This window comes from Prionailurus viverrinus, chromosome C1, assembly GCF_022837055.1.
Source record: "Prionailurus viverrinus isolate Anna chromosome C1, UM_Priviv_1.0, whole genome shotgun sequence".
Taxonomy (NCBI): Eukaryota; Metazoa; Chordata; class Mammalia; order Carnivora; family Felidae; genus Prionailurus; species Prionailurus viverrinus.
The window spans coordinates 154,640,377-154,648,955 of NC_062568.1; the positions used below are offsets into that span (position 1 = coordinate 154,640,377).

Below are 8,579 nucleotides of genomic sequence, written 5' to 3' on the forward strand. Positions count from 1 at the left end.
ATTTATTGACATATAACATATGTAAGCTTAAAGTGTACAATGTGGTGATTTGATGTACATATATATTGCCAAATGATAACCACAGTGAGGTTAGTTAACATCTCCATTCCTTCACATAATTACTTTTTGTGTGTGTGGCAGTAACATTTAAGATCTCTCTTGACAACTCTCCAGAATATAATATGGTACTGTTAATTATAGTCACCATGCTGTACCTTAGATGCCCAGAATTTATTATCTTGTAGCTGGAAATGTGGGGGAAATTATTTTTTGGTCAGGAAAGCTTGTCTCCCTTCATGTTAGTGACCAAGACCCATGTTCCTTTGAATCAAGGGTCATGAACTTAGCTATTTGTTTCAATATAAAGGGGAAGAAACCAAATCATTATTAATGTGTCAAAATATTAGCCAAGCCATATGAATAATATGTCAACTCAGATTCAATTGATGATTAGAAAACTTGGTGGGACTTTAGAAGAAAAAAAAAAGGGCTGTTAGAAATAAAACATGAAAATAGTGCATATGTTATATTAGTTTCAGAATAGTGAATATTTTATGAATAAAGTGAATTATGGAAAAGGTAATGAAGATATAAACTATAATGAAGATATACTGAGGATAGAACTCTGATGATCACTTTGCATTTTCAAATAATTATATAGGAAAAAAATAAGCCAAGAGGTAGATAAAAAGAAAAAATAATAAGACTCAGAGCCATCAATATTCTAACGATAGGTAAAAATTTAAAAAAAAATGTAAAGAATTAGGTCTATTTCAATAATGCTCAAGTTTGAGAATGAAATAGGCTGCCCTGTGTGATGGAGACCATGGGATATGGAATAAAACAAATGAATTTAAAATTTCACTCTGTTACTTAGCCACTCTGTGACCTCATATTGATAGCTCAGAATTCCATTTTTTCTGCGTGTAAAATAATTCCTCTTCACGGAATTACAGTGAATTACCCCGAAGACTTGATCACCACCAAAATGAAAACAACCTAGCACATGGTAAGTGGTCAGGAAAAATCAATTACCTTCTCATTATTTATCTCTTGAAGGAAGCACTGGGATGTATGTATGTGCAAATTCCTGCCACAGACATTTCAGGAAATTGGACGATAATCCTTACTGTTCTCTGCATTCTTCTTTGCTTGACTCTCAGAAGCTGTGTTGCAAAATCAGTAATTCTCCTGGTCATATCAGTAAGGGATTTTGTGGAATGAAAAATGTTTCTGTGACTGTAGAACTATCAGAACTTCCATAATTTGGATTACGAAATAAAATGAGTTTTTTTATATTTATCATTACTTATTTGTCATGAGTGTTCTGTATCTGCCAGTCCCCATTAAACTCTCATGTCTCTGTGCACCCATGTTGGATCTTGCTCATCTTTTCATACCATCCTATTTCTAACACTGTGCTTAATACTAATTAATATTTGAGACAAATTGACTTAATAAGAGTACTTTATACATGTTGGTATAATTATGTTAATGAATCATTTTTTTCTCATGGTATTAAGTTCACGTTCTGCTAAGCTTTGAGAAGAGAGAAAAGAAATGAAGCCACATGTTAATTTCTATAAAAGCTAGTACGAGAAGCCAAAATAAATCTAACAATTATAACTATAATAGCTAATGCACTTAGCTCCAGGTACATGCCAGACACTGTGCTACCTGCTTTTCATGGGTTATCTTACTTAATCCTCAAAACAACTTAGTGAGATAGGCATTGCACAGATGAGAAAACTAAAGCTTAGAAATGTTGAATGACCAGCTCAGGGTCATGTAAGTCATGTTCAGTGCACGCCGATGCCTGAGAAATCTGCATGTTGTTCCAAACGATTGCCAAATTTGTGGAACTACCTTTTACTCCTGCTCAGGAACTCAAAATTAAACCCAAAAAACCAAATAGTGTATGCAACAGGATAGAATAACCAATTTATACACTGTGCCTCTTTTTACTTTCATATTCCCAAAGATAGTACTTATAGTTTTACTGACTATATCATGATCTTGAAAATAGTTTTCTATCCATGAATAATAAATTATTGGAATTAACATATGTATTGAAAAATCATAGATCTAATATTTGCAATGTAAAGTAAAAACAGGGTGGAAAGTTGTGAAAACCAGATATGCAGGGCTCTTCACATTTTCCTATTTCTTTTTTTTTTTTAATTTTTTAACGTTTATTTAATTTTGAGACAGAGAGAGACAGAGCATGAACAGGGGAGGAGCAGAGAGAGAGGGAGACACAGAATCTGAAACAGGCTCCAGGCTCTGAGCTGTCAGCACAGAGCCCAACGTGGGGCTCGAACTCATGGACCGTGAGATCATGACCTGAGCGCAAGTCGGACGCTTAACCGACCAAGCCACCCAGGCGCCCCTTCCTATTTCTACATATATTTATTCATAGGTTAAACAGTACCCTTAAGTGTCTAAATAGCCTTTTTGAAGTAATTAAGACTTGATTATATCGCTTTTGATTAGAGAAAAAAAGCAGTTTTGCTTGTTTACAGTATTTTTAAATTGTGCATAAACTAATTTTGTTTCCAAAGAAAAGAATTCCACATCAAAAAGTGGTTACTGCAGGAAAAGAATGTCCTCCCATAAAGAACAGTTAATTACCATGGCTACCATAATAAACCAAAAGTTAAACAAATCTAAGAAAGATTTTTTTCCCTACTTTTCATACTTTTAGATTTTGTTTGTAAACTTTCTCAACTATATTTACTTTACTGACTAGACACATATCTGTAATTAAAAGAATTATTCCCAAGTGTCATAAAGTAGGCATGTAGAATTTTTCTCACCATGAGAAACAAGATTCCGGTGTGTTGTATATAATTTTTATACACATGGATCTTAAAAGTGCTGGTGGAAATTACAAGTGTAAAATAGCTCCTTTTTATTCTAACACCAAACTGAAAATTAATCTCCTGGTGTTTTAGAGTTGCATTATCTCACATGTTTCCCCAGTTGGGGAATGGGCAGGTTCTAGAAGTATTCATTTCCAACCTTTGATTCCTATCAGTGTACATAATGGAAATTTTATATTGTGGACTCCTAAGCAGTAACACCAATGTTTTCATTTTTTTATCTATAATAAGCTTGATAGTTTGAAAAAAAAAGGGCTTTCTAATTATAGTTTAAGAATACTACTAATATAAATAGGCTTCTACAAACAGGCATAAACCAGTCCAAATTATTCCCATTGTCCTAATTGCCACATTTTCTTGTTTTAAAAACATGAAAATAAATATGTTCTTTCTCAGTGCCAATTTTGGGTTTGTTGTTTAAGCTAGTTAGGAACTGGCGATTGAAGTTAGTGAGTTTTGATTTTCTCCCAGTGTGTCCTAATCTTAGGAAGGAATTAAAGACAATTCTCAAGTTGCTGTCTTCATACTAAGAACAATGAAATTTCTGAAGCAAATAGAGAGATGAAGAAGCAATAACATACATTTATAGTTCTGGAAGATAAAAGGAATCTGCAAGAAAAGCAGTAACTATATTTGTCTCAGAAAGACTCCATAGAATCCGTTGAAGGTTGTATGTTTCTGCAGCCACTTTTGAAGAAAGTTTTTTAATAACAATACTTATTTCTACAGGTGTTAAAATAAAAAGAATAGGTTATGAATCCATTGCACTTATCACATGTTGAAAATTAAATGAAGTATTTTCATTTATGGTTCTTCCTTCTTTTCTTCTGAACCATTAACCTCAATCTTACTTGGAATAAAATGTAAGATTCAGATAAAACAAAGTGAAATAATAACATAGATTGTGGATTTTTTTCTTGGAATAGTGTTTTAATATTAAACACAATTTTAAATATTTAATATCATTACTACTTTTATGTAAGCTTGTTGTTTCAGGCTTGCTGCTATGATATTAAGGAATTTGTCCAGACAATCAGGTTATTAGATTATTTTGTACTTTGTTTCGTTGAAAATGTGCTTATGTGAAAATGAGATTACAGTAATAGAATGACACCTGTTTTCCAGGCATGATAACCTTGTCTGATAATGTTGCTTGCTTGCCTGGGAAGTTATTGGTTCATGGCAAGCAGGAGAAAGAAGACTTTAATGTTAGAATCTGTTAAGTATAGTTGTGTTTTCAGTGGGAGGAAAAAGTGATCTAAAAAAGGGCTAGATATAGCTGCTTACCTACGACATACACTGGATTAAATTTGATACCCAACACAGAAGGCTAGAAGGAAGCACAGAGAAGGGCAGTTCATTAAGAACTAGGAGGCTTGGTTCATGGTCTCAGTTTTGCCATTATCTGCCTCTGCGAGTCTTTGGACAGCTCTCAGAATTCTTAAAGAGGTTGCAATATCTATTTTTTTCTAAGGTCTATTCTAGTTCTAACCTCCTACAATTATGCTTTCCTCGACATACAACTCCTCAGATATTCTTTAATTGTATAAAGCATTTTCTCTAAATTATCATCTTCTTTATAAGCAAGACTTATATCATTGTGATGATATGGTACACTCCTTTCATTAAAACTTGTAAGTTGAAATTAATCATATTGAGTTGTCTTGATATACCCTCAGACTCTAGTCTTACAAATTATAAATTATGTATTATTTATCTGCATTTAGAATGGTTAAGCACATTGTACATATGTCATATTTTCCTGTGTAATGGTATCCATCTGAAAGTACTCAATCAAATGTGAGACAAAATATAAAAAATTACAACTAGAAGGAGGGTCTGACTGAGAATGCCTCCGATGAATTTAGGTGAGAATATCAACATAGTTAAGTAAAGAATTAACACAACGATCAGTTATAAAAAGGAGAAAATCGGGAGTGCCTGGGTGGCTCAGTCGGTTAAGCGTCCGACTTCGGCTCAGGTCATGATCTCGCAGTTTGTGAGTTTGAGCCCTGCGTCAGGCTCTGTGCTGACAGCTCAGAGCCTGAAGCCTGTTTCAGATTCTGTGTCTCCCTCTCTCTGACCCTCCCTCGTTCATGCTCTGTCTCTCTCTGTCTCAAAAATAAATAAATGTTAAATTAAAAAAAAAAAAGGAGAAAATCTTTCAGAATCTCCTTGCAACAAAAGTCTGATCTCATGGGTGTGAGAGTGCATGAAATAGAAATACAAGATGATTTAAAAAATATTATTTTTAATAATCCATTCAGTTTTTTTAGCTACTCATTAAGATGTCCTAACAATTGTTTGGCTATAAATTTCATATTTTGTCCCTCAAAATTTTGGTCTTTAGTGAAAATTGTTCTTTCTTTTCTAGAAATTTCTGGTGCACTTAAACAATCATTGGAATTATAATAGCAGACTGAACCAGATTTCAAAAAAAAAAAGACGAAATAGGATAAAGACTCAGCCCAATATATTTTGCTAGATTGGAAGAATGATGGTATATGTATAATGAAACAAACATTAGATGAACAAATATGTGTGTGTGTGTGTGTGCGTGCATGCGTGTAATTGAAGATTCTGTTGATACAATTATGTATTTAAATAAACAAAGCAAAATAGCTTTAGAAAAGAAAATTTTAGAGATGCTATGAATAAATAAATATTTTTAAATCCAAAGCACAATAGATATGACATCTTTTTGCCTCAAAAATGCTAAAATTATCTTGTCTTTAAATGAGACTAGAAACCCAGCCAAAGGAAACATATCAAACTGTTGTTTAAGTAGGTAAAAGTGTTTAACATATTTTAAAATTTAATGTAAAAAGTTTCTCTAAAAATTGCATTTATGCATCTACCATACTTTTCCCAGACCATTTTTTTTTATATTATTCAGTACTGTTTTGTCTTGCTTTGTTTTGTTTCCCAAAGCAAAGCTTTGTTCTCTAGTGGTTAGATTTGATAAAATATATGTAAGACATAATTTTTTGGAGTAGATCATTCTATTTATAAGTATGGTTTCACAAATCTTTAGTGTGGTAATTTCATGTAATACAATTTATAATATTCTTAATGTAAGTTAATTTCCTCCCTATGATATTGCAAAGTAGTTCTTCAATCAGATGATTCATTGTAACCAGCTTTTAAGATGTGTGATTATTCCCACCTTAATGATATTTGATTCAAATCATTGTATATAGACTTAGTAAGAAGAGAAATTTTCTTATCTGAAAAAATGGTTTATTGAAGAAGCAGTATAAATCAAGCTTGAACCTTTTATAATTTGAATTTTCCTAGGTTGTTACAAAGCAGCTGAATATCTCTTACCATGACAGGAAACAAGAAAATTTCATATATCCAAACCTGTATTTATAGCTATACTTTAATGACACTTTTGATTTTGATAGAGAGGGAACACCGATAATACTGAATCCTAATAGATACTTCATTCACAATTGTGTCTAAAGATTTATCCAATATTTAGGACCTCAAAGTAGTAAATTAATCTCTATGACCATTGCTCTCGGTCATTCAATCCTTCTTTGTCGAAAAGTTTGATGAGTTTCTTATTCGAAATGCATTGCTGTCTTCCTTAGTCATATTTTTATTTTAGTTTTCCATTCAAAGCAATGGGAAGAAATTTATAACCTGTCATTTTAGAGTCTAAATCCAATCATCCTAGAAATCAAAACCTTATTATTCAAGCCCATTTTTTTTTCTTTTCCAGCTTCCCTATGTCATAGTTGGGATTGAGAACTAACATCTGAAATTTAATATGAGTAACTTAAACTAACATAGTTAGCAATATCTACTGAACTTTTCCTACATAATGAGGCATGCCTATAAGCAAAGAACTTTGGGGAAGTGGACAGTGAAATTTTTACATTGCATATGCCCGGGTCACTGCTTTCTCAAATTGAATTGGAGTGCTCCAATGCATCTCAGCTTTTCAGCCTACAGAATAGTGTAACAGGGAAACATAACTGTGAATTTTCAAATCTGCACTGAGTTCAAACTCCTATTCCTTTTGTCTAGTAAGTTTCTGATATTATTTGTAAGTAATGAGTCTTTTTGACTCAATGCTATGGTTACCGTTCTTAAATGATCTCTGACTTTACTATTATTGCTTTCTTATAGCTTAAACTCAGTGTATTAGCTAGTACTTACCTTTACATTTTCTTCACGCAAATGCAATAACTTTAGAAAAGTTGTCCAAAAAATTAAGTTTAGATCCTACTTTTTCAAGGACAAATTTATATTTATCTTAGTTGTGTGTAAGTTCTCACAGTCATCTGGCATCTTTTATGGATCTTCCATTTTATTTTCCATTCAACGTTTCCAAAATCTTTTAGTCTCAGCAACCTTAACACTACCCTTTCTTTTCAGTTATGAAAGAAATTTTCTGTACTAACTTAAAGACCTTCAATTTGAACTTCCCCTTTTCTTACCTATGAAACATCCACCTCTATCATTACTCCTGTTTTTTTAAAAAAATAAGTTTGTTTGTTTGTTTGTTTGTTTGTTTATTTATTTATTTATTTATTTAGATCTAGAGAGAGAGAGAACAGGTGAGGGGCAGAGAGAGGGAGAGAGAGAGAATCCCAAGGAAGCTCTGTGCTGCCCAGTGCAGGGCTCGAACTCATGAACTGTGAGATCATGACCTCCCCCAAAACCAAGGGCCAGATGCTGAACTAACTGAACCACCCAGGAACCCCCTGCTTTGCCTTTTCCTATCCATAACTTCATTCATACCCTAATCCTCTTCTATCATCATTACCTGTGTAACTGTATCTACCTCTCCATGCTTAGAAATAATCTTCAAGTTTTCCACATCCTAAGGGACTCTGCTAGTCCCTAAAGTTATTTTTCTTTTTCTGTTGATTTTTCTTTCACTTTAAATATCCTTTTTTTTTGATGTTTATTTTTGCGAGAGACACAGACAGAGTGTGACAGGGGAGGGGCAGAGAGAGAGAGAGATAGCCTCCAGGCTCTGAGCTGTCAGCACAGAGCCTGATGCGGGGCTTGAACCCACAAACTGTGAGATCATGACCTGAGCCGAAGTCGGACGCTCAACCGACTGAGCCACCCAGGTGCCCCTCATTTTAAATATCCTTAATAAAATACTCTGTCTTCTGCCAGAGTTTTCTTATCACTCACTCCTTATAGTCAGACTACTGACTTGTTTTGAAATTGTTCTATTTTTTTTAATATGAAATTTATTGCCAAATTAGTTTCCATACAACACCCAGTGCTCATCCCAACAGGTGCTCTCCTCAATGCCCATCACCCACGCTTCCTCCCTCCCACCTCCCATCAACCCTCACCCTCAGTTTATTCTCGTTTTTTTCAGAGTTTCTTACGGTTTGGCTCTCTCCCTCTCTAACTTTTTTTTTTCCTTCTCCTCTCCCATGGTCTTCTGTTACGTTTCTCAGGATCCACTCAGGTAATGATGGTGACTTCATAATCACCACATATGCCCAGGCATCATCTTCAAAACATTCAACATTGAATGTCATGATCAAGATCATTACCTGAGCTGAAATCAAGAATCCGACACTTAACCGACTGAGCCACTCAAATGCACCAATATATCACCTTTTTAAAAGCTATTTCTAATTTAATGTATTTTTTTAATTACCTTACAATTTCATCCTTACAGCATCATTTCCTGTTGACTTATAATCACCTCCTAGATGT

The 8,579-nt window shown here is 33.7% G+C and overlaps 1 protein-coding gene across 1 annotated transcript in view; it reads left to right on the forward strand.

The window, feature by feature from the left end:
- Positions 1-8,579, forward strand: part of NEGR1 (neuronal growth regulator 1) — an 840,514-nt gene that overhangs the window by 153,688 nt on the left and 678,247 nt on the right. The window lies entirely within an intron of this gene.